Source organism: Felis catus, chromosome X (assembly GCF_018350175.1).
Source record: "Felis catus isolate Fca126 chromosome X, F.catus_Fca126_mat1.0, whole genome shotgun sequence".
Classification (NCBI taxonomy): domain Eukaryota; kingdom Metazoa; phylum Chordata; class Mammalia; order Carnivora; family Felidae; genus Felis; species Felis catus.
In genome coordinates this window covers 34,252,938-34,280,438 of record NC_058386.1, presented here as the reverse complement: position 1 = coordinate 34,280,438, position 27,501 = coordinate 34,252,938, and the positions used below count along the sequence as shown (strand labels likewise).

At 42.7% G+C, this 27,501-nt stretch overlaps 1 long non-coding RNA gene across 1 annotated transcript in view; it reads right to left on the bottom strand.

The window, feature by feature from the left end:
* LOC109496475 overlaps positions 1–27,501 on the bottom strand; it is a 269,632-nt gene that overhangs the window by 241,716 nt on the left and 415 nt on the right. The window contains exons 2-3 of the long non-coding RNA XR_002739828.2: positions 25,242–25,306; positions 24,631–24,713 (exon numbers count right to left, since the gene is read on the bottom strand). This is a non-coding gene — a long non-coding RNA (uncharacterized LOC109496475). The remainder of the gene's footprint in view (positions 1–24,630; positions 24,714–25,241; positions 25,307–27,501) is intronic.

Sequence of the window (27,501 nt, the reverse complement as noted above, 5' to 3'; positions counted from 1 at the left end):
AATTTACAATCAACTGGAAAATTGTTGTTCCATGTAACACACATTAAGTGGGATTGTCTTTAGTACAACATACACACACACACACACAGGTAAGGATATCAAAACATATATATCAAAAGTAACAACAGCCTACTTGGAAAATTTTGAAATATTTGTTAGATCACTTGAGGGGTTCATAATTTTTAATGAAACCTATAATATTTCTACAAGTATCTTCAGATGAGTTTTTTAAAATTTTTCACTGTTTGAGAGAGAGAGAGTGTGTGTCACAGAGTGCGAGTGAGGGAGGGGCAGAGAGAGAGAGAGAGAGACAGAATCCAAAGCAGGCTCCAGGCTCTGAACTGTCTGCACAGAGCCCAATGCAGGGCTGGAACTCATGAGCCATGAGATCATGACCTGAGCCCAAGTCAGAGGCTCAATCGACTGAGCCACCCAGGCTCAGGTGAGCTTTAAAACAAAAAGCTTTGGCTGTACTGTGCTTACAACTGAGCTCCCTATGGTTTTAAGGGGTAGGATTTGTTCCTCTTGTGAGAAATCTGTCTACATGCCACCCTGGTCTGAGTTGTAAAAATTACAGAAAATAGTTCAAAATGTTCTACCATAGTTAATAACACACTTCCCTGAGAGGCAATGTCCCCTCTCTAGATCGGATCAGCTGTCGGAAGGGCCGTGGTGCCCGAGTCTCCTCTGGGATTTCAGGGATTTATTCCAAGTCATTTCATGGAGAATAACATTAGAGCATGATTCACAGAAAACCTTAGAACCAGCTAACCTGTCAAAAATCCACTCAGGTTCCAATCAAATTAGCTCTGCTTCCCCGGTGTCACCCCACCTCTTATGTGTGTCCCTCCAGCCTCAGCTGAAGCCTTCATTCTGGTGCTCATCCAGCATTCCTCTTCTCTGAGCATCTGGTTCCCTAATCCCATCTCCACCCGCATAAGGATGGGTAAGGACCCGGCGGCAGCAGCAGGACAGACATCCCACCAAACCCTTGTGCTGCTTGCCTACCTGTGACCTGATTCACACACCACTGACATTTGGATAAGATCCTCTTTTTTAATTTTAAGTTTTTATTTCAATTTCAGTTAGTTAATATATATGGTAAAACTGGTTTCAGGTGTACAATCTAGTGACTCATCGCTTACATATGACACCCAGTGCTCATCACAAGTGCCCTCTTTAATCCCCATTGCCTATTTAGTCCATCCCCTGCCCATGTCTCTCCATCAACCCTCGGTTTGTTCTCTATCGTTAAGAGTCTCTTAGGGTTTGCATTAGGATACGTTCTTACTCTCATGTCCAGGACCAGAGTTCAAAAACCAAAAACGTCAGCTTGAATTGCATTGTGAATTTTGCTCGGAAGCAAAATGGCAGTAAGTGGCCACTTGTTGGTTCATTTGTTCATTCAACAAATGTTTTCAAGTGCCCATTGAATGCTTTTAGCCCTGGTGACCCAATCTTGAAGTGATTATACCTCTGCACATCTGAAGTTTCCATTCTAGTGGACATACAGAAAAATAATCTGTATCTCATTTACTCCACTCAGACTCGAATTCCCACTAGTAAGCTTTCCCATGGCTCCTCAGCACTCTCTTCTCCTCCAGTCATTTTGCTTTGGGGACATTTTCCCTTCATGGGATAGATCCACAGAAGCAGCTGAACCATATAGGAGGTGAGGGCGAGGTGGAGTGGGGGTTAAGAGGGCAGAGGAGCCAGGGCGATAAAGTGAACAGAAGGGAATCCATATGTACATAGTACGAATGAGAGACAGAGAGAGAGAGAGAGAGGGAGGGAGGGAGGGAGAATAGGACACTCTCAATTTTTCCCTCTTTCTCTCCTTCCTTCACTCCCACTTAAAGACATCCCTAGGAACACACAATGAAGGAGTTCTGCCTCCTATATACTATTGACACAGCAGCCAGTGCCTGGTTAATGATTAACATGTCACATCAAACTTCTGGTAAGGACACAATTCCCTCTTATTTTTCCACAAATTATCTTTGAAACGTGGAGAGTGGAATGCATTTAGACTCATCGGACAAACCTATTCTCAGCAAAGCATTTTATCATTTGTCCAAGTAAGACTGTGTGGCTTGATCCCTAAAATCAATTTCAAACTTCCTTTTGCTATAGCACCTGATCGATGCCCAGAGAGACTTGAGACAAAGGGCAAGGTGAACAACTTGAGGGGCAGTTCTTAATGGACAAGATGGAAAAAAGCACAGGGCTAGTTCTCACTCCAGAACTAAAAAGATACGTAGCCTTGGAAAGCCACTTAACCTTCCTGTGCCTCAGTTTCCCCACCTACAAAATCGACACGTGAATATGTCTCCTCCGGGAACCAAAACAGTCTACCCCACATTCAGGCTGGACACTGAGAACCCAAACCACACCTTACTGTCTGTGCTAACATGACTTTGCTAGTCCACTGTCTTCATCACTATTACTTTACCTTTCCAGGACTGTTCCGCCCAAGCAAATGGTTTGATTGTTTACTCTAGGATCTTGCCAACAGAATATCACCTCTTCAGTGGAAATTATCAATGGACAATTTGCACCCTGATATTCTCTGAACCCCTCATCTCAAAGTCCTCATCCTGCTGTCTTCCCCAATCCTGAAAATATATGGGTGATTCTCACCCAATCCTAACCAAGTCCCCTGCATCGAAAGACTTGCCTTAAACCAAATTTCCATTCTCAATGAACTCTGACCTACCCCTCATCCCACTGAGACAGTGCCAAAGCAAGCAGCTCAGCTTTGTCTTATCATACGTGGGTGATATTTGAGGAGCCGGCTTTCGACACCTCCCAGAATCATTGTGATAACATATGTGAACGTCATTTGAATGCTGTGAATTGCCACGAAAATATGATTTAGCAGAATGACCATAAGCAGAGGGCAATAAATAATACCCTGCTAGGGGTGCCTGGGTGGCTCAGTTGGTTAAGCGTCCGACTTCGGCTCAGGTCATGATCTCATGGTTCGTGGGTTCAAGCCCCACATCGGGATCTGTGCTGACAGCTCAGAGCCTGGAGCCTGCTTCAGATTCTGTGGCTCCCCTCCCCCGCCCCTCCTCCACTCACACTCTGTCTCTCAAAAATAATAAGTAAACATTTAAAAAAATTTAATACTGCCCTGCTAAATTGGAAGATGCCAGTATACCAGAAGATGATGTAAACACCCACCACCCCAAAAAAGTTGTAAGATGCTGGGGACTCCTACTCCTACCACTGGAAGTAAGGAGAAACTTTTTTTTTAAGTTTATTTATTTGTTTTGAGAGAGAAAGTGTGAGTGGGGGAGGGACAGAGAGAGGAGGAGAGAGACAATCCCAAGCAGGCTCCATGCTGTCAGCACCAAGCCTGATGTGGGGCTCGATCCCACAAACTGTTGAGACTGTGACCTGAGCCAAGATCAAGAGTGGGATGCTCAACCGACTGAGCCGCCCACGCACCCCAGGATAAACCTTTTCACCTGTGCCTCCCATTGGGCTCTTCAAGTTCACCTCCACAGGTGAGAAAGCTGCTACTGTACAGTTGTCAAAGCAAAGTTGATCTTCCATTGTAGGATATAACTGGACAAAGGGTGTACGGGTGTGTGGGTGGGTGGCTGCCACAGGGTGCCTCCACCTGAGTTGCCAAATGTAGGACAGGCTCTTCAACCCGAGGATTTAAAGAACACTACCTTAATTCAATCAAGTGCACCAGCTTCACACATTCAAAACATATTCCGTTTGGTTTATGTGGTTTATATATTCTTTAGCTTCTTCTGGCCAGCTAAATGTTATTAACCTATCACTACACAATCCCTTCTCTGTGCCTTTTGTAGTGAGTCCATCCACCCATGTCTGTTTCACGTATGTGTATGAAATTTAGTCATATCACAGCAGTTTACTTATCCGGAATATATAAACATAGCATCCTCGACTCTGAAAAGGTGGCCCAAATCAGGAAGTGCCAAAGAGACTTTGGATTAGCCAAAGGAGGCTAATTATTAGCCAGGAAACCACAATGCTTCACATTAGCAAGGTAAGCATTTAGTCTAGTGCCTGACACGAGGAGCACCTTCAACAAATGCTGTGTTACCAGAGCTTGGATCACGTCTGTCTTGACACATATGTGTTCCCACAATACACCCAGCAGTGTCTGGCACAAAAGTGGCATGTGGTAACGTGTATTGATTGAGGCGCAGACAATTCATAAAAGACAAATGTATGAAAAATACTAAATGTCACTAGGTAACCAACAAAATTCATATTTAGGTGAAATATCACTATTTGACTATTACATTAGCACAGTTACAAAAGGCAGTATATAGTGATCTCAAGGGTGGAGCCAGATGACCAGTGTTAGGCAACGTCAGTATGGGCACAGATAGATACAACTGGTCTACGAGGGCATTCAGATCAAGCCTTCAAATTGTTTCTGCCCTTTATCCCACGGCTAGGAATTTATCCTAAGGAAATAATTTTGGACATAGGCAAATGTGGCAACACTATAAAGAGCAAAAATATTGAGAACGGTCAACATTTCCAAAAATGAGCAATGATTCTGTACTAGCTGACATATATTTCACATTTATTATCTACAGAGACTATGTCAGGGCTTTGCAGATATTATCTTATTTAATCCTTTCAGAAACCAGATGAAGTAGCTCATATTATCCCCATTTTATACATGATGAAACTGAGGTCATTTGCCCATTCACAGAACTGGACACTGAGGGAATGAGTAGCAGAATTGGGATCTGTTGGACTCCACAGCACTTACACAGCATCTCTATACTATGGAATATTATGCATTCAAATTAAATTTTAGTGAGAGGGTAAAAATTTAATGTTGAGTGAAGACGGGATAGAAAACTGTACATATTTAATCTTAATGTGTAATGCGCACGTGCGTGCACGTGTGCATGTGCGTGCGCGCGCACACACACACACACACACACACACACACTGGAAAAGAGTTGTCATGAAATGCACAAAATATTAGCAGTGGTTATTTCTGAGGGGATGCGCTATGAGGAACTATTATTTTCTAGTTTATAACTGAGGTATATTTCCTACTTTTCTACTATGATTAATAAGTTCCTTTTTAAAAAGAGAAAAACAGAAATGTCACTAAGAAAAAACATGGGACAGGCATCCATGTCCCACAGATCAACATAGGTTTATACAACAGTAAAGACCCTTTGCTTACTCTGGAGTCTGGTCATAGGAACACAACTTGCTTTGCGGGGGTCCCAAAGTAACGTAGGTTTCTTTGTTTTCATTTCTCTATCTTTATCTATGAGCGCAGCATCAGATGGATGGGTCAAGGTGGGATTTTCTATATGACCCTGCCTTGCTGCACGGAGTGCAAGAGGCGACCAGATATGCCTCATCTCCATTCCTTTCAACTGGCAAGTGTCATACACCTGCAGGTGCTTGTGAAAATGCTCAACCCTCTGCAATCATCACGTGTCAGAGATCCACGTGGTGGCCTTACCCACAGGGCCAAATTAAGCAGACCATAATCCTCAGTCTGAATCACTGCAGACACACCACATGGGAGACTTCTGAAAATACAGGGCCTTTGGCACCTGCACCCTGAATACAGCCCGAGCTAAAGAAGTGTGGACACATGGGCAGAAGTCAAGTTCACACAAATGCATACAGATCATTTTTATGGTTGTTGTTTCCTTGCTTGCTTGAGAGACTTGACCAGAACATGACAGCAAAGGATAATTGTTAGGTAAAGGTTTGCGGTCCTGTTGTTATCGAGTTGTAGAAGCTTCTCTAGTTGAATCATAAAAATAAGGTATTCATTAAGCCGTGGCAGAGAAAACATTCTCAACTAGTAGGAGACTGAGCAACATAAACTATGAGGATTAAATTGATTTTTTTTTTTTGGCTATTACTTTTTCTGTGACTCAATCGCAGAGTCACGTTGAGCTCTGTGCCCTAACTACTCGTTCTTATTTACACATGGTTTCTATACAGATGGTAGAGCCATCAATTAAAGGTCTGCGACTGTGGCCTTATCAATTCACTACCCTTCCAGCTGCCAGTTGGCTATAAATTATCTCCCTCCTCATCCTGTTCCTAGTCCATGAATTGGAGTAACTTTTAACCTCTACTGCTGTTCCCGCTCAGCTTTATTGAACTTATTTGATGCAAACGTAATTAACTACTTTTCCCTACATATTCATGAGATATTCAAATTAGGAATAAACCTGCTTTATGAAATTGTACGATGAGAAAGAAGATGTAGAACAACAGAATTGACTTGCATTACTAGAACAACATCCACACAGGACAAAAATAAAGACTCCCAGGTTCTCATCAAAATGAGAAAACAGTAAGTTCTCTAGATAACAAACTACACCGGGTAGACTCTTCATGGTGGACCAAAATATTTTTGAGGTCATATGATCCAGTGTCCTACTTATAGGACAAGAAATATAAACCAGCCAGATGAGACCATTGCTAACTCTCCTCTTAAAATTCCCATGGAGCGATAATAACACACTCCGAGCTCAGAAACCCATTCTTGGGTTCTCCGGCCCCAGCTGACAAAAAGTCTTGAGACCTGCTGAAATTATTCTCTGCCTTATCAAAGTCTATTCTTTCTTGTCTCCCCCTGCTGAGGACAGCAGAACTTTTCGGGGGTCCTAGTCACCACTCCCTAATTGCTTCATACTGAGGCAGTCACCAACTTCTGAAAGCACAGTCAGACAGACTGATGGGAGTAAGGAAGGCCAGGTAAAAAGCCTCCTCCCTACAGTGTAGACAACTACCTCGTGCTCGGATTAATTAATTCTGAATCTTGAAGAAGCACTCATCTCGAAAAGCAACTTCTAGAAAGCCTGGGTGAGAAGTTCCTGGTATGACTGTCAACACACTGTTTGGGAAGAGGGCAGGAAAAGGAGGGTCCAAGTCACAGTCTTGGGAGTTTCTTCTTCTATTGGCTAAAGATAAGAGCCTCTGCCTATCTCATTCCTCCATCATCCCTTTTCTTTGTAGGTCTGCGCATGCATGATCTTGGGAGATATACGCCCTGATGATATGGCCCTAGTTGGACCTCAGCATGAATTTCCCCATACAAACAGTGGTATTTAAAAAAAAAAGTAAATAAATAAGAGTTGCATAAGGCTGAAAAAGGAGTATTAGTAATATGGTTCTGAACACATGGGTCCATTAGACAACTTTGGGCTGGTTTATAAGCATCACCACCTCTAAGAGTCTGGCTTTTGTAAGGCACATGACAAGGTGGGGTCTACCTACCATTAAAGGAAGTACAGAATATCGAGAAAGCAGGGTCTAGTTTCATGAGACACTACAGGGCTAGAAAACAATTTTGTTGTTAAAGCTTTCAGTTCCAAAGACAAGCTACACCTGAGTAAATGTAGCAACAACCTAGCAAAGAAACAAAAATACACTATGGACTGGGATAGTGGCTATGTTATTTATTGCTGTCTATCACATTACCCCCAAAACTTTAAATTAACGTTTATTATCTAACAGTTTCCATGGGTTAGAAATCTGGAAGCAGCTCGACTAAGTTATTCAGGGTCATGCATGGTCTTTTATGGAATTGCAACTGGGATGTCGGCAGCCAGGTTGCATTTGTCCGTAGACTCAAAAAGGGTGGAGGATCGATCCACTGCCAAGGTGACTCACTCACACGGCTCACTTACACAGAGGCATCTGGTTGATGGTAGGAAACCTCGGTTCTTCACCACATGGACTTCTTGAGTGTCTTCACAACACGGCAGCTCACTACCCCTTCCCTCCCCCCCACCCCCAGCAAGCGATCCAAGAGAATCAAGATGAAAGCTGTGATGTCATTTATGGCCTAGCCTCAGAAATCACACTCCATCATTCCCACACTATCTTATTAGTTACTCAGGTCAGCCCTATTCACTTGGGAAAAGACTACACAAGGATGTGAACACCAGGAGATGAGAATCATTGGGGTATCTTGGTGGCTGACTACCACACTGGCCATTAAAGGTATTATGGTAATCTTGTGGGCACACCATTTTCATAATGCCCCCCCAAAGATTGTGGGGTTCACTGATGTGGCAAATTGCCTCTTTCTCCTCTCTGCCCAAAGTGAGCAGGTCACTGGTTTCGTTTCTGGGAACAAAGGGGAGAGGAAGATGAAAACCAGTCACAGGCTCTTCTGACTCCAAGTTTCATTCACACAGTTTAGAGTTTCTTTCTCCATAGCTGGAAATTTTCTCCAAGGCTAGCATTCCAGTTATCTATTATCTCCACATGGTATCATTTGCATTATTCTTCAAGGCCTTTCCACGTATATTTAGCTTTTCACAGCATGGTGGTTCAAGGTAGTCACACTTCTTACATGGTGGCTAGCTTCCAAGAGACACAAAATGGAGGCTACCTCTTCACATAGTATGGGCCTGAAAACTGGCACAACCTCACTGATGCTATATTCTATTGGTCAAAGCAGTCGCGGAGCCTGCCGAGATTCAAGGGGAGGGGACACAGACCCCATCTCTCTATGGGAGGATGTCAAAAACTTGTGGCCATCTTTGGCCCACCACCCCTGGGGAGCTTGAATGGCTTATCTGCCTGCCTGAGGCAATGGGACTATTGGGACATTAACAAATTGCACAGATACCCGGGAACCCAGAGGTTTCTGTCCCCACCAGCGTGTCTTCCATAGTGTGTGTGGCAGACAGGGCCTTGAAGTAAAGCCCACAGTTTCATTCATTCATTTAACAACTATTTAATAAGCACCTTCCATATGCTAGCCACTGTTCCAGGTGCTTAGAACACATCTGTGAATGAAATAAAAATTTCTGCCTTCATGGAGTTTATATTCAGAAAGTGAAGTCAGTGAAGAAACAGGTTCAAATAATTTTCATTATCACGTGGGGCTGCTGCCCACCAGGCATGATACTCAGCACGTAACTGTACATGATTTCATCTAATCCTCACTGGAATGTGAAACGGAAGTATCCACGCAGCTGGCAAACCGCCAAGTTGAGATTTAAATCCAGGGTCTCACTGACTCCAAAGTCTTTGTTCTTTTTTTTTTTTTTTTGAGAGAGAAAGAGAGAGAGCGAGAGAGCGAGAGCATGGAGCTCAGCATGGAGCCTGACGCAGGGGCTTGATCCCATGACCCTGGGATCATGACCTGAGCCGAAATCAAGAGTCGGACATTCAACCAAGTGAGCCACCCAGGCGCCCCTAAAGTCCATGTTCTTATTCACCAAGCTACACCATCTTCCTCACCCTATAGGCAATTTTCTAAAACTGCAAAGGAGCCCAGGATAAAAGTGTCCACGTTAGTGTCAGGTCGAGATAGAGATCTGGATGGTAAAAACCACCAACAAAATTTTTTTTATATTAAAAAATTTTCCTTTGCCCTACCCCAACCACTCCATGAGGCTTGAGGTTTCCTTTTTTTTTGCAGATAAGGAAATGGAGATTCAGGAAGTTTCAGTGAATTATCCAACATCTGGCCTGAACTTTCCACAGATCTGTCCAGATGCAGAGACTTGAGTATAAACACAGCCATAGGAACACTTAGAGGTCAGCCCACGATCAGGCAGCAAAGCCCATCTGGCAAAACACAATTGTTCTTCTGCTATTAATACATAAAGCAAGTATCATAGCTCACAAAACTCTCCCACCTGCCCCCACTGGCCAACACTGCAAGAGTAATGATGACAGTGGGGGCATGTTGATAACATATTCCCACCTCCCATCGACCTGCATTTCTCTCTTCTTCAAAATAGCCCTTTACAACCTTAACCCAGGCTTGGGCCCTCCCTAGGCCAGAATCACTACAATCTGTTTTGTGGAAGAGGAAAAGGCTCTCACATAAAATATTTTGCACCTTGATGTTCCTGTAGTAAAGAACTCCATTACACCCGATGGCGCCCTCCTTCGAGACACGGAGCTCCTAGAGAGCAGGGACCAAGATCCCATTCATCTTCATGTCCCTGGTAACTAATTCAATGTGTGGCATATAGTAAGTGCTCAAAAAATTTGTTATCGAATTTAATTAAATCGTATTTAGCTCCAACATGTCCTGAACAGATTTTAAGGTCATCTATGAGATCAGAGATCTAGAGGTAGCTGACAATGACAGTAAAATGTCTTGGGCAACAAACTAAACCAAGAAAACAAACAATAAAAAACAGTAGATTTCTGAATGCTCTATAAAGTCAGTGCTGATACTAAAAGGGCTTATTTTTTTTTTAAGTTTATTTATTTTGAGAGAGAGAGAGAGAGCAGGGGAGGGGCAGGGAGACAGAGAGAGACAGAGACAGAGACAGAGGCAGAGACAGAGACAGAGACAGAGATAATCCCAAGCAAGCTCTGCACCGGCAGCACAGAGCCTGACGATGGGCTCGAACTCAAGAACCGTGAGATCATGACCTGAACCAAAACCAAGAATTGGACGCTTAACCGCCTGAGCCACCCAGGTGGCCCAAAAGGGCTTATTTTTTAATAGACACTTTATTTTAGAAAAGTTTTAGGTTTATAGAAAAAACTGCAGAGATGGTAGAGAGCTCCCATACACCTCACACACAGATTCCCTTATTATTAACATTTTACATTAGTATGGCACATTTGTCACAACTGATGAACCAAGATCAATATGTTATTTATTGTTAACTGAAGTCCCAACTTCATTCAGACTTCCTTTTTACTTACTGTCCTTTCTCAGTTGCGGGTTCCCATCCAGGATCCTACATTACGTCAGTTGTCCTGCCTCCTTAGGTTCCTTTTGGCTGTGATAGTTTATCAGAATTGTCTTGTTTTTGACAGTTTTGAGGAGTCCTGGTCAGGTATTTTATAGATTGCCCCTCTACTGGAATTTGTCCAATGTTTTTCTCATTATTAGACTAGGGTTATATGTTTGTGGAAGGAAGACCACAGAGGTAAAGTGCCAATTCTCACACATCCTATCCAGGGTACATGCTGTCAGCATGACTTATCATCGTTGATGTTGACCTTGATCGCCTGGCTGAGGTAGAGCTTGTCAGGTTTCTCCATCATCAAGTTACTCTTTGTTTTCCCCCAATGGGCTTGTTTTTAGTAACCTTATTGAGGTATAATTTATACACAATAAAATGAGGATAAGGACAGATGAACCATACCAGTGGTTCTCAAACAGGAGTGACTTTGGCACCCAGAAAACGTTTGGCAATGTCTGGAGACATTTTCGGTTGTCACCTCTGAGATAAGGGGAGGTGTTACTGGCATCTAGTGGATGAAGGCCAAGGACATGGCTAAATATTTTATAGTGCATAACACATCTCCTTAGGAGAGAATTATCCAGCCCAAAATAGGGCTGGATAAGTAGCAACAAGACTGAGAAAGCCTGATATACATTCATGTAACCACTGCTCCCAATCAAGACCTAGCAGTACCCCCAAGGTCTCTCGGGCTTCTTTGTAGTCAATATCCCACGACCTGTCCCTAGAAACAATTTTCCTGATGTTTTTCTACCATAAAGTAGTTTTGCTTATTCCGGAACTTCTTAAGGATAGAATAATACTTTATTTCTCCTTTGTGCCTGGCTTCTTTCACTCAGCAGAACGTTGAGATTCATCCATGTTGTTTTATGTCTCAGTAGTTTGTTCCTTTTTAGCAAATAGTATTCCATTGAATGGCTATACCATATTAACGGGCACTTGGGTTGGTTCCAGCTTGGAGGTTTCAGGAGTGAAAGGAAAACTGTGTAGAAGTCGTTGTGTGGACCTATGTTTTTAGTTCTCTTGGATGAATACCTAAGAAAGGAATTGCTAGGTCATATGGTAAGTATGCATTTAACTCAAAGGGCTTATATTTTTAAAGTAAGAAAGACAAAATAAATAGTTCTTCAACTTATTTTGGACTATATGGATTCTCTCACTACTTCTGCTTTCTTATCTCAGCTCAGAAATAAGCTTTAAATTAAATAAGTAAGTGATGTCAGAGACATCCTCCTCAATTTTTTCCATCCCCAGGCAGAATTCCTTGGAATAGGTGATCAGCCTTCATCAATTCCCTTCTCACTTGCATTTGGCCAAGCAAAAGTTGATGTCTCTTAAGATCAGAACCAGAAACAGCCATGTCTCTGGGTCTTCGGGTAATGTGTGTTTGATTTTTTTTTTTTTTTGAGAAGATGTTTATAGAAAATGGCCTGCGGTATTGGCAGTTGTGAGAACAGATCTAACTTCTGCTTGGAATTGCTATAAATTTTTAAAACAAACCAAACCCTAACATCACAATATGGCTATGTAAGGTACCTCCAAGCCAAATCCATTAGGTTGGGAATGAAATATTTATTATGATCTGAATGAGACAACAACAAAAAAGGACTTTAGATTTTCCTTAAAGTTGTACAACCAAAACTTGGAACGTTTATTTTCCTACAGTGAGTTGGGGCATTTAATCTTTGATTTAAACAGGGACTCAACGTGACCATCACAGAAGAAAAAGTTTACAGAATTCATAAGTGAAAACGAAATCTTTTCAACGTTCAAAGTAAAGACTTACTTTGCTAATAAGCATTCTTGACCCATGTTTGAGGCACAGAGAGCTATTTCTTAGACTTAAAAATTATTTCTAATACGCATTATGAAATGATCCTTTCCCCAGCTTTCCCATAGAGGCTGGTAAGTGATATTGCCGAAATTTTAGAAATTCATATCCAAAGATAAAACCTTAAAAGGGTATTGGTAAAATTATTAATTTTCTCGAAAATTAAATAATTTAAAGAAGAACAATAAAGAACTCAGCCTGATGAAAGGAACAACGATCTAGAAGTTGAGAGACCTAAACTCAAATCTTGCCTGTGTCACAGACTAGTTAATGGGAAATATACTAGATAGATTTCAAAGATTCTTTTCAGCTCTAATCTTTCAGGAATCCCATTATCTGGTTTTCAATATACACATAAATAATAGACCACAGATATTTGTATAAACAACTGTTTCATCTGAATGTTTTCACTCACCTCAAAGTAATCGGGTGGGGGGAGCATTAGACTAGAAGCATTTGTTAAAGTCTTTTGTAGAGTTGCTACTTGCCTTACAAGAATTATAATACTAAAACGTCTTCATTAATTTCTTTTTAGTTACAATATGATGGAAATTTAGCATTGCCTTTTACATCTTTATTGTCAGGTAGATTTATGTCCCCCTGTTGTAAGATTAAGCATTCACATGACACTTTAATGTTTACTGAGTGGTTAAGGATCATATGCAAGTTAATTCTCATGCAAGACTTTTTAAAGGCAGTGTGGGTTATTTAAACGGAAAGAAACTGCTTTGGGAAAAACAGTATGTACAAATGGAGTTAACCTGGAAGGGAAGAGATGCCACCTTATTCTGTGAGTATCATGAGAAGCATGAAGTCCAAGCAGGTTTCTAGCAGGACATCTCACCACTGTTTTAAGGAGCAAATAAGGTTATCTCCTGGGTGCTTCCCTTTCATATACTCAGGATTACCATCCATGCATCATATCATTCTTTTTACCTGGGTTTTCAGTATTTTACACATCTCTTCCCACTCTATCCCTCCATGAGGTACAGCCCTTATTCGGGCGATCGTTTTAAGGTTATAAAATTATCACTGTGGAAAAACCCGATGGAGGGCACATTTCTGATGTCAGCCTGATAGTATGAACTTTAGAAGCTCTCTTGGTGAGAAGATTCTGTAAGACCCCTAATTCACCTTAGGGACAAAAGCAAAGAAACAATAAGGTCTACAAGCTGCATTTGCCAAGAAAATGGAACCTTGACTTCTTTGACTTAGGTGATTCAAAAATCAGATTTGAATATCACAGTGGCTATTCTTCTGCATTTTAATTTACATGATTTAAGAACAAAAGACACTGTCTTTTCAAGTTGAGTAGAATTAAAATATAATAGCTGCAAACACATACGAATGAACCGTATTTTGCAAACCATAATGTTCAGAATGAGCACAGGGCATTGTACGGGAGGGTGAAGACCAAAATTAATAGATTGCCCTGCCACTGATATAAAGGTTACTAACATCACTTGAGCTAAGAAGTAAAACTTACCCACAGGGCTGCTTTCTGATAACAGTGATGCCCCTGATGCTGTGAACTGTCAAAACATGGTGTCCATGATTGCACAGAGTCATAGGCTTGCCTTGAAAAGGGAATTTCCAACATAAATAAGAACATACCTTCTCAGATAGGATTATTGTCTCCATTGAATGAACAAATGGTTTCTTTGGGCAAAAACATGTAAATCAACAAATGTAGATAATTATTTTATCTTGGAATAATCATCACATTTCTGTAACCCACTTCAGACAATAGGGTGTTTCCAGGAGAGAAGAGTCATTAGTAAGAAATTGACCTTTGTGGAGAAAGGGCTAGAATTCCTACCAGGCGTTATATTACAGAGTTAGATTTACAGATTTACAAAGACGTCTTTGGAGAAGGAATTAGCTTGTTGAGGCGGGAATGCATCTGGTCTTACAAAGCACTGATCCCAAAATGTTTATTTCTACCTTTCCGAGATGCATTTTCCAGAGGGAAAATGTTGAGATTAACTCCTCCTGACCTCTCTTCTCATAGACCTTGGCTCTGACCTTGCACGTGGACTGCCACCCTCTCAACAGCACGCTTGTCCTGCCCAGCTGTGCCGTGCTCCTTTCGGTCTCCTTACCCTCAACAGAGGTGCCTTCCACACCGGTTATGATCTCATCTTCTTTGGTTCCATTTCTCTACTGTTAAGTATCCAAGCCCCCACCCCCTACCTTTCTCTTTTGCTACATATACAACACGCATTTAAATGTTTTGCCAAATGTCCATATCACTGCTGGGTGAAAGGTTTGGAATAATCCCGATTTCCCAGTGTTCTGCAACTAAAGGATGCCTATCCTTTCCCCAACCTTTCCCCCAAATTGGCATGGTACATGTTGATAGGAGTTGGAAATGTCACAACAAATCATTTGTGTTCACTATGGTTTGATTTTTGTGTCCTGGGTTTCTAAATGAAGCAAACTCCTGCTTAGCCAAGACTCTTACAAACGAATAGGAAACTACTCAACCATACCGCACTTCCCCCAAAGGAACTTTGTTTGTAGGAAGTTAGAACAGAATTTCTTGGTAACTCAGGAGTTGGCGTAAGTAGGGGCTCCCCCCACCTCTGACACATGTGCCACCACTGTGATGCCACGGCTGCGTCACTCAGGGCACATGGGACTATTCATGCGTTAGCAGCCTCCTCGCTGAGTAATACACATCACCCCTTGGCTCTCTGTTCTGCCTTGGGTTTGAGGGTAGGGTTTTATGTACACTAAAAAAAAATTAAGCAAACCAATCATTTTAAAAAGAGATCATAAAAAATAAACTTTCCCCTATCGCTCATGCAGAGACAACCAGTAGTCAGAGAATATTGCATATCCCTAAAGGCCTTTTCTCTATGGGAGATATTATAATACATATATTTTGCCTACCTTGATTCTTAAAAGGCGTTTGTGAACATGTCAAATTCTGGGAAGTGATCTCCTGCTGTTAAAATTCTTTTTTTAACTCTTGCAACCCTTCGATCCTGCTGGTTTATTAAACCAGATAAATTGATATATACATTCCTTTCACAAAGAAGTTTACACGTCAGAGAGTATATCACTGTTATTTATTGTCATTTTAAGTCCTTTCCATCTCTGTAGCAAAGCTTCACTCACACTTGGGGCTCTTGGTACGGGTCGCGTTAGATAATAGCATGCGGCTAAAACGCATTACCAGTGCCCTATGCTGAAATAAAAATGAAAATGGGAAATATGAGAAACTCTGAACGTGGCTGCATTTCACACCGAGGCCCAGCAGAACGCCTACAACGGGGTCACAATAGCATCCTGGAACACCTCGCCTTCATATTTCCTTTATGCAAGACTGAGAAATGAGTCTCTTACTTAAGATCTTGTCATTTCGGGATGTTCTGTTAACACTGATATCTGGGGAAAAAGCATTCCAGAAGAGAAGACTGCAAGAGCAAGGGTCCCAAGGCTGGAGCATGTCTTGCAAGGTGAAGGAGAATCGAAGTGGCTGGCATGACTGGGACAGAGCGCACAAGGAGAAGGGTGTGATGGGAGATCAGAGTAGTGCTACAGAGCATTCCATGCAGAGTGTTAAAGGCCTTTGGAAGGACACTGGCTTTTACACTGAGAGTCATTAGGAGTCCTTGCAAAGTTGGAGCAGAAGAGTGGCATGTTTCAGTAACATCCATCTGGCTACCGTGGAGAGGAAGGGTAGGTGCAGAGACCCGTCAAGAAGCGACAAACAAATCCAGATGGGATATCACAGTGGCTTGAACCAGCACGGTATCAGTGGAGGTGGTGAGAAGTGGTCAGGTAGTCAGTATTTTCTGAAGACAGAACCAACAAGCCTTCCAGACAGTTTGGATGTGACGTTGTGAGAGAAAGAGAAGAGTCAAGAGTCCCCCCAAAGTCTGGGCCTGAGCAACTGCTGGAGTTGCCATCAGCTCAGGTGGGGAATGCAGTAGCCGTAGCCGGCTTGGTAGGTAGGTCTAAAATTCACATCAGTCTTCTGCCTACAATCTGCTCCTTTGCCTCTGGTGCTTATCTTACAAATTCCACACGGAACCACTTAAACACTGCAGAAAAAAATCCCAAAGGTCACCGCTGACCCCTCCTTCTCCATAACCTCCACAACATCCAACTACACCCTCTGATTTTTACTTCCTAGATACCTCCTCTATCTACCCACTTCTCGCCTCCTTGGCCAACGCTTTATTGGAGGCCACCGTCATTGGTCATCTGAATTATCACAAGAGCCTCTGAACCGGCCATGAGTCCACCCCGGATCGAACCATTCACTGGACTGCAGCGCAGGCTTCATCTGAAAGCACAAAACCCTCCCAGGGACCGCCATTTTTTATTGTCCTCAGATAAAGTCCAAATGCTAACATGTGGGTTTTTTTTTAACTCCTTGTTTTGGAATCATTTCTTTTAAAAAAATATATTTATTTATTTTGAGAGAGGGAGGGGTAGAAAGAGAGGGAGAGAGATAATCCAAAGCAGGCCCCACACTGTCAGTGCAGAGCCCAGCACAGGGCTTGATCTGACACACACACACAAGATCATGACCTGAGCCGAGTCAAGAGTCAGACACTTAACCAACTGAGCCACTCAGGCACCCCTGAAATAATTTCTAACTTACAGAAAGGTTGCAAGAATAGTTCAAAAGCTTTCCATATACCCCTTCTCCAGATATCTCATTTTATATCTCTGTTTTTTCTGAATCATTTGAGAGTAAATTGAAAACACACCCCTCTCCCACTAAATACTTCAGGGTATATTTTTCTAGGAATGAGAATAACAACATATAACTGCAATACAATAATCAGAATCCTAAAATGAACATTTCTACAATATACAGACTTCATTTAAATTTTCCCAGTTGAACAGATTATGCCCTTTATAGCAAAAGGGATATAGTTGTAGATATAGATGTTGTCAACATTACTGGGCCAGGAGCTAGTCCAGGATCATATGTGGCATTCACTTATCCTGTCTCTTTAATCTCTTTTATTGTGGAGCAGCTCCTTAGTCTTTGCCTTTTATGACCTTGACACTTTGAAGAGTATAGACCAGCTATTGTGTAGAATGTCCCTCAATCTGGATGTGTCTGGGGCTTGCTCATGGTTGGACAGAACTTGTGTATGTTGGGCAAGATGATCACGGAAGTGAGGTTTCCTTCTCAGTGTATCACATCAGGAGGCAGATCCTCAGCATGCTTTCAAAATCTCTTCACAGGGGCACCTGGGTGGCTCAGTTGGTTAAGCATCTGATTTCGCCTCAGGTCATGATCTCAGAGTCATGGGATCAAGCCCCGAGTCAGGCTCCACACTGAGCACAGAGCCTGCTTGGGATTCTCTCTGCCCCTCCCCTACTCATTCTCTCTCTCTCGATCTCTCTCTCTCTCTCTCTCTCAAAAATAAACATTAAAAAAATAAACAATATCTTCATAGCATTGCTTCTGCTTATGTGTCACCCTCCCCCCATCCTTGCTCCAAGGCTCTCAGACAGCCCCAGAGAATCCATCCCCACCCCATTTTCCCTTGGCGAATCCACACTCTTCCATCAGATCCCATCATAGAGGTCACTTTGTCTAAGGGACTGGTCCTCAACCCCAGATCTGGGTAAGAGCCTCTCTTCCAAGCTCGTGTAGCACTCTGCACCCACCTATCATAGCACGTTAAGCTGCACTGTAACTGCCTGTTTATTTGTCTGTTTATTTGATGGCAGGGACTGTGGAATGTTCCCTATCATCACTTAGCACACAGCCCAGTGTCTGGCACACAGTAGGTCCCCAATAAATATTTACTGAATGAAGCATCACTTCCATGCAAACTTCCTCCTGAGTGTTCCCAGAGCCCTGCCTAACACCATTTTCTCTCTCTTGGTGTTGCTGGATTGTTTACTACATTTGGTCTTTCCTGTTAGACTGGAAATTCCTGGAGCCACATCCGAGCTCTTGCATTTGATTCCAGTACACCTTAACACAGAAGGAAGGAAAGAAAGAGGGGAGGGAGAGAGGGAGAGATTGGGCCTTTTGTTTTAAACTTTGATCCTTCCGAGTTTGGGTTGAGCAGGTGCAGACTGTTTTGGAGTCTCTCTCCCAGCTAGTCCTCCCCCCACACCCCACTTCCTGTTTATTCTGCCTTCCAACATCACACTGGGGAGGGGTGGGGGTGGGAACCATTCCAGTTCCTTTATCCGCCTTCTCACTCCCCGTAGGCCCCAATTCAGGAATGATTGCTTTGAGGTTGAGTTTATGCTCTTTCAAAATCTTTATGAGAGTTATTAACAAGAACCTAAAGCTTCTAGTGTGAATTCTCATCAGTGCATATACTAATAAGCAATGAAGTCAATGAAGGAAGAAAAAAGAAACAAAAGAAAAAGAGGACAAGAAAATTCAGATTAAATAGTCAGAATAGTCTAGAATTTGGTTGCATTGTCTTATAAAGCCTTAAGGAACAAATCAGGTAAAAGAAAAGATTCTCCTTCCTCAAAGGTTTCCTTTTTATACTTTCCCTGGCCATCACATTTAATTAACAAACTAACACTTACTTCAAGATTTTTACAAGATATGATTTAATCACTGTAATATCTTGAAGACTTGGTTTTCCTTATAACAAATTCTTCAACTCCTTATTTCAGCATTAGTGAGGATTAGATTTGGCCATGAGCAACAGAAATGACAGTGGCTTAAACGAGATAGTGTATTTCTGGCTTTTGAGATCAAAGTTCAGAGGTAGGCCATCCATGACCATCAGAAACTCAGATCCTATCTCTCCTGTCCTGCTGTTCTAAACACAGTGCTGCCACCTTATATATCCAACGTGGCTGCTGGAGCTCCTGCCAGCCCATGTTGGTCTATTTCACAGCAAGATGAAAGGAATGGAGGTCCTCTCCCATCCTTTAATGATACCTTCTGAAGTCAGAGGTGAAACTTAGGCTTTTAGCTTATCGGTTAGAACTCTGTCACGTGGTTACCCCTAGCTGCGAGGGAAGCAGAAAATTATAGCTTCATTTGGGGTGACCATGTTCCCAGGTAAAATTGGGGGAATAAGGAGAGAACAGATACTGGGAAACAATAAGCAGTCTTGAAGACAATCTACTCTTCTGTAAAATGAGAATAATAGTAATACCTACTTCATAGGGCCCTTGTGAGGAGAAACATGAGATAATGCATGAGGTTTGCACTAGTGATAGTAATGACTTCCTTCTTCCTTTGAAGAAAAAAGTGTGCACTAAGTGTGCACCGAGTGGTAATTTGTTGCTATTACTATTAATCCAGGGAGATATTAACCCCAGTTTGCAAAAGGAGAAGGACTCCAAGACTCCAAGAAGCTAATTAAGCCCCGTCCCCCCACCCCCAGGAAAGACAGAATGAACTGGTGGAACTGGGGCTAAATCCAGATTCTTGGGACTCTGAATCCTGGTTTTCTTTCACTCCTGGTACCACCTCTCTTTCTGCCTCACCTAACCATACCATGTCTCTTACTATGACCCTCATGTTCACCAAGACACCATTTAATATGCTTCTCTCCTTCGGGAATCTTTTATACTCTACCCCGGCACTAACTTGTCATCCTTCAGTCAGAACCGGGAGTACGAGGAGCCAGTGTGAACACATGGCTAATCAAAAGGGGTCACACAACAGGATCTCTCATTCATTGCTGGCGAGGAGGTAAATGGTAGAACCACTGTGGAAAACTCTTTGGCAGTTTCTTATGAAGTTAACCATATACTGGGGGCGCCTGGATGGCTCCGTCAGTTAAGCGTTCGACTCTTGATCTCAGCTCAGGTCACGATCTCACGGTTCATGAGTTCGAGCCCCGCATCGGGCTCTACGCTGACGGCGCAGAACCTGCTGGGAATTCTCAGTCTCCTTCTCTCTCTCTGCCTCTACCTCACTCTCTGTCTCTTTCTCTCAAAATAAATAAGGAAACTTGAAAAAAAATTGGGGGGCCTGGGTGGCTCAGTTAGTTAAGCGTCCAACTTCAGCTCAGGTCGTGATCTCACAGTTCATGAGTTCTAGCCCCACGTCGGACTCTGCTGACAGCCCGGAGCCTCCTGGAGCCTACTTCGGAATCTGTGTCTCCCTCTCTCTCTGCCCCTATGCCACTCACACACACTCTCTCTCTCTCTCTCTCTCAAAAATGAATAAACATTAAAAAAATAAAGTTAAACATATACCTATCTTATGAACTAGCAATCCCATTCCTATGCATTTATCAAAAAAAGGGCTTCAACTAGAATGTTCTTTATAACTTTATTAATAAAAGCTAAATTAAATAAGTTAAAAAATGGAACCAACCTAAATATCCATTCACAGGAAACCAGATGAACATAGTGTGGACATTTATAAGATAGAACACTACTCAGCCATAAAAAGGAGTAAACCACTTACTGACTTATGCAGGAGTGTGGGTGAATCTCAGAAATATTACATTGAATGAGAGAAGCCAGACCCCAAAGATCACCAATCATATAATATCGTGTGATTCAATTTATATGAAGTTCAAAAACAGGCCACATTACATATCAGGATAGAAATCAGCATAGTGATTGCTTGGGTCTTAGAGGAGATGGGGTCAGAAAGGAGCACGGGGAACATTGTAGGGTGATGGGAACTCTGTGGACCTTTAGTGAGGTACCAGTTACATCGGTGTGTGCACTTGTCAAAACTCAAACTACGTGCTTACGATCGGTAGATTTCATCGCATGCAATTCTCTCAATAAAAAACAAAACTAATAAAGATGTGTGGGGCTGCAGAAATGAATGCTACACAGACATGTCACAAAATAGCTTTAGAAGGGAAAGAAGTGAGAAACAAATAAAAATGGGGAGAGAGGGAGCGCAAGATCTTAACCAAAAAATCCATAATAAAGACCGCCACTATACTTGAAGTAAGCCCTTCTAGTTCTACGGTGGCCACGCCCACAACTAGTGTCTATTCAGGGCTACTGTCACCAAGGTTAGAGCTGAAAAGAAAAATAAAGTCTCTTTCACAAAAGAAGGCAAAAAGAACCTTTCAATTCTGTTCTCAACAAGTTGTTGTGCTCGAAATTCTATATTCCAGCCAGCCCAAGGCAGCGAATGGATTAAGTGTCAAGAATCTAACCTGTTTGTTTTCTGGCCACATGCTCGAGGCCGGGTGTTTCCGTTTCCTATTGCTCCTGGAACAAATTCTCACAAACTTAGGGGCTTGAGACAATGCAAAATTATCATGTTACAGTTCTGGAAGTCAGAAGTCTACAGGGCTCGCTGGGCTAAAACTGGGGTGTTTGAAGGGTTGTGTGCTTTCTGGAAGCTCTAGGGATGATCTGTTTCCTTGCCTTTTCCAGATTCTAAAGGTTGCCTAACACTTTTTGGCTCGTGACCCCTTTGTCCATCTTTAAAGTTGACAAGGGCAAATCGTGACTTCCTTGTGCTGTGTCACTCTGACCCTTGGACACTTTGGCCTCCTACTTCCATTTGTTTTAAATTTTTTATTCATTTTTGAGAGAGAGAGTGCAAGAGGTGGGGGTGGGTGGGGGGCAAAGAGAGGGAGACATGGGATCCGAAGCAGGGTCCGGGCTCCGAGCTGTCAGCACAGAGCTGGGTGTGGGGCTCGAACTCACAAACCATGAGATCATGACCTGGGCCGAAGTCAGACGCTTAACCGACTGAGCCACCCAGGTGCCCCCTCCTGCTTCCCTTTTTAAAGACTTTCGTGATTACATTGGGCCCATCTGGATAATCCAGGATAATTTCTCCATCGCTCCATCAGGCGATTAGGAGCCTTCAGTTCAGCTGCAACCTTCATTACCCCTTGCCATGTGAGGAGATCCATTCACAGGTTTGGATGACTAGGTCACAAACATCTTTGGGGGACCATCACTCTGCCCACCAAGCTGAACTTTCACTGTAAAATGTCACTTTGAACCCTTCTCCACATCAGCCATCAGGTGAATGTTTCCAAAGGTTCGAGGTGTGTTAGAAGCTGTTATGCAGGCAAATGTGATAAAAATCAACCCCGTCCTACAGAATTACATTCTATTTTCAAGTGTTTGCACCTAGTTCTACAATGTCCTAAAATTTGGAGTTCCAGAGATCCATTGCTGTGTAACACACCACTTAGTGGCTTCAGAGAATGAAAATATTTTGCAACACGGGGCGCCTGAGTGGCTCAGTCGGTTAAGTGTCCAACTTCGGCTCAGGTCATGATCTCACAGTTCACGGGTTCGAGCCCTGAGTCGGGCTCTGTGCTGACAGCTCAGAGCCTGGTGCCTGCTTCAGATTCTGTGTCTCCCTCTCTCCCTGCTCCTCCCCTGCTCATGCTCTGTTTCTCTCTCTCCAAAATAAATAAAAACATACTAAAAAAAGAAAATATTTTACAATGCAAGTCTGAAATTTGGCATTTGGACAGGGCTTGATAGGGACAGCTTGTCTCTGCTCCACTTGCCATCAGCTGGAGTGGCTGGAAGGCTGGGGGCTAGAATCAATCAAAGTGTTGCTCATATGGTCTGCAGTGAAATGCCGGCTGCTGGCTGTGACCTCAGTGAGGCTGTCAGCTGGAACACCTACAGGTGACCTCTCCATGTGGCCTGGGCTTCCTCACAGCACTGCAGCTAGGCTCCAAGGGCGAGCGTCTCAAGAGACAGCCATGGATCTCACACAAGAGGAGTATGTATCGCCCTTTATGGCCTGGCCTTGGAAGTGACGGCCACGTCTGTTTGATCAAGGCAGCGGCAGAGCTCCCCCTAAATTCAGGGTGAGGAAAGGGAGATTCTACCTCTTGCTGGAAGGTGGCAAGGCTGTGGAAGAGCATTCAGGGCCAGAAATAACTTTGCAACCTTTTTTAGAAAACACAGTGTGCCACAGCTTCTCTGCCACTTTTTCATTTCTTCTCTTCATTTTAAGTCTCCTCTTTCTTTTATTCTATTTGTCTCCCTTATACAATTGTCCCCCTTGACCCCCCCCCCTTTTTTTTGGTCACCCACTCCTTCTAGATGGAAATCAGGCCAACCCTGAGTTTGCAAACAATAGTTTCCTAAGGTGACAGGAAAGGGCTACAGAACATCCACAGAGGGGCATCTCATTGCTCAAATCGGGGATCATCTGACCATTTTGCGCCGGCAAAAATGACAATTTCATATGCTTCAACCTAATATTTGCTGCCTTTCTAGTCAGCGAAAAAGGTACCAATCTGCTATCAAAAGAAAACGAGGGGCACCTGGTTGGTTCAGTCGGTTAAGTGTCTGACTCTTGATTTCGGCTCAGGTCATGATCTCATGGTTCGCGAGTTCGAGTCCCACATTGGGCTCTGCGTGGACCTTGGAGATCATGCTTACAATTCTGATTCTCTCTCTCTCTCTCTCTCTCTCTCTGCCCCTTCCCTGCTCGCATTCTCTCTCTCTCTCTCTCTCTCTCTCTCTCAAAATGAATAAATAAAATTTAAAACTTTAAAAACAATAAATAAATAAAAACAAATAAAAATAAAAAATAAAAATAAATTTAAAAAGGAGAAGGATTGTTTCCCCACTCCTCAGGCTTCCAATGGGTGGGAGTGTCCCAAAACACACACTGCCTTTCTCCATCACTGCCCTTATCATGTTGACCCAGGGACGATGCGGTGACATCTGGTAAATTTGGAAAGACGCAATTCGGCAGGCTTGTCTTGGCACCTCCCTGTTTCTACTTGAGACTAAACTGGCTCCAGGGAGTAGGCCTTTTCCTCTGCTTTCAAACCCACTGGTTGGAAAGGGCGGCTGGTGTTGAGATCCCTCCCAGCCCCCAACACTTGGGTGAAACATCTAAATTTCTGGCACTCTCCCTCCAAACATTTAAGCTATGAAGGAACTGTCAGCAAGTACTTATCACAACAGAAACTAAATTATACCCTCAAAGCATCGATGAGTTACAAGCTGCAATGTCAATTAGATGTCACGAAACACTACAGCTTGTTTTGAATGACCACAGTATGCTAACTACACTGCGCATTCTACACATAGCTTGGCTGCTATCGTATACACACGAGTTCTTTCACAACGCATATGTTTCATTAAAAAAAAAAAAAGCAGGGCTTAAAATGATTATCCCATTGTGAACAACTGGAACATTTTAAATACCTTGGTCACAACCAACAATGTGGCACTTTCGTTTTCATCTTTGCTTGACTACCAAACAGGAAATCTCCTCAATTAGACGTCTGCTAAGAAGGAAAAAAAAAATGCCATTATCCAAGGACACAGCAAGTTCTGTCAGGTATTTCAACATGGTGGAAGAGTAGTGAGGTTTTAATTGGCCCTATTGAGCTCACCCACAAGCTACAACATTCTTTACCTCAGCAGTGTGGTATTCAAAAGGTAAAAAAAAAAAAAAAAAAAAAAAAAAAAAAAAAAACTACAAAGTTAGTTTCTACCTTTGAAAACATCAAATGAATCATGTTCGGTTTCATCCTGTTAACCGAACGTTCGTTGATAAAAGTGCACATATCAACACTAGTAAGGCGGGTATTGAAGAGTAAAACAGAGGATAGAAAACACCCCACCCCCAACATTGTTTATTTAGCTAAAATAAAGAAGTGGGCTCCATGTTTTGCGAGTATTTTTGCAGTCTTATCTACTATGCTGGAAAGCACTTTCTCCAGACAATTCAAGGTCAGACAGAAAGTTGCCTTCTATCACCCTGGTCTTAACTAAATGATTAAAAAAAAACTTTCTCCAATCAAAATTCTTACCAGTTTGGGCTTACTGAAGTAGGGCACACCGGCAGATGTATTTTAGAACTGCTAGGCAAAGCATTCTGAAACAATAGACAAAGAAGTAATCAAATAAAAGAAAAAGAATGGGAAGGTACAAAAAACAAAACAAAACAAAACAAAACAAAACATTCTCCTTAATACAGAGAATGCCAAAACAGGAAGGGCTGATGAGACAGTTGTGGTTTCAGTGGGCCTTGTTTAGACAGATGCGCAACTATTAGTTTTCTGCTTTAACTTGACCAAGACTTTTGACACTAAGGAGAAAACAGCTAACGCAGTAATTAACAACAACAACAACAACAACAACAACAACAACAACAGATGAAAGAAAATTTGAGGAGGCGAAATCTTCATGGTTTGTATGGAAGGCGTATCAGTTTGGGTATTTGCTATAATCAGCGCCATTCAAGCCCTGAATAGCAAGCAGCTGGAAAAGCTCTGTGTACAGATGTGGTTTTCCTTTTCCTTAACCAACATTTCATTAATTAAATAACATTCTTTCAATGGAGCAGGGAGACTCCTGAGGAATGTGGGAAACATGGAGACAAACCCTAGGATCCTCAGTTGCCAATACTGGAGGAGATTTTAAGGCTTGAGCTGCTTTCACGTCTTATTTCCTTTCTGTAGGCTTTCAAACCCTTTGTCCATCCTGCAACCCAGGGGGGACCTCCAATCTCCACTCCATCCCCTTATCTTTCCCCCCTCGGATCCTGTCCGAGGATCCCCCCCTTCGGATCCTGTCCCATCCTTGGACCACCCAGTTTGCAGCCAAGCCCCATCCACCATCTAAGCATGCCCACCATCAGGAGAATAAACTCAGGGCAAGTGTCTAGGAAGTCCCTGGATTGGGCTCAGGGCCATTTGGACGAGGAACTCTGGGGACCCAGGTACCCAAGTGTGGTCTAGATACAGGGGCACACAAGCTCTGGGCATTCCTTGGCTCTAAGGGGAGTCACAAGGCCTTACAGAGATCAGCATGGGGGGGACCCAGGGAAGGAGCCCCGGTTGCATGAGACAAAGGATGGTATTGGCTTCTAGATACAGAAATGGTTACTGGTAATACACTATCATTATCTCCACCACTCACCAGAAAGTTCTACACAGTTCCAAATGAACTAACTAGAGACATAATAAGGTGTTTACAGTAACTCAAGAACAACCTCTAAATTTCCCTGAGTTACTAAAAACAACAACAAAAAAATCAGACCCAATCTTAAAAGCAAAAGCAAATAACTTTGAGTTTAAATTATTTTGCTAATTAAAGCAATTTAGCCTTGATCAGAAACTACATAAAGTTTGAAATTTTAAAAAGATTAATCATTAATTTTAAGAGACCAATCCAATAGTCCACATGTTTCAAGTCTTCATGAGCTTCTGGTCCAGTTTTTTTTTTTTTTTTTTAATCTGTTGGGGGTAAAAATTGTCCCTAAAATTTAGAGAAAACATTCCTTCTGTCACTATTTCATTCAAAACTCTTCAAAATAAATCACACAAGGACGTAATGATTGGCATCCATGTACTAGATGTCCCATAAAAAGATAGTTACCTTTAAAAAAAAAAAAAAAAGGTACGTAGGGGCTGGGTCGGTTGAGCATCCGACTTTGCTCAGGTTATGATCTCATGGTTTATGGGTTGGAGCCCCACATGGGGCCCTGCGGATGGCTCAGAGCCTGGAGCCAGCTTCAGATTCTCTGTCTCCCTCTCTCTCTCTCTCTGCCTCTCCCCCACTCCCACTCTGTGTGTGTGTGTGTGTGTGTGTGTGTGTGTGTGTGTCTCTCACAAAAATAAAGCATTAAAAAATGACAAATAAAAATAAAAAAATCAAGGTATGTAAGATTTGAGCCCTCAATCCACCAGCACTGTGTCCAATTTGCAACAAGAACTAGAGGGTACAGAGAGAAGGCAGGGGGGAGGAGGAGAGGAGACCCTATTGCCCACATGAATTTTGCTCAGCAAGTAAAAGTAAGGGGAGACTATGAGGCATGCACAAACCACAACAACTTTTGTTTTTGAAAAAATTGTTGACCCCGGGGCGAATTTTCAAGCTGGTCCCAACAATCATAACCCCAGCTGCTTTCTCACAATCGGGTTCAGGCTCAGAGAAAGAGTAGATTAGGCCAGACCCCTAAGGAACACTGTGTAAACGTAAAACACGACACACCCCACGTGAGCAAAGCAGAAAGCTGTTTTTCAGCAGCAAAAGCAGGCCTTCTCAAAGGCTTTGGTGTGCAGTTTT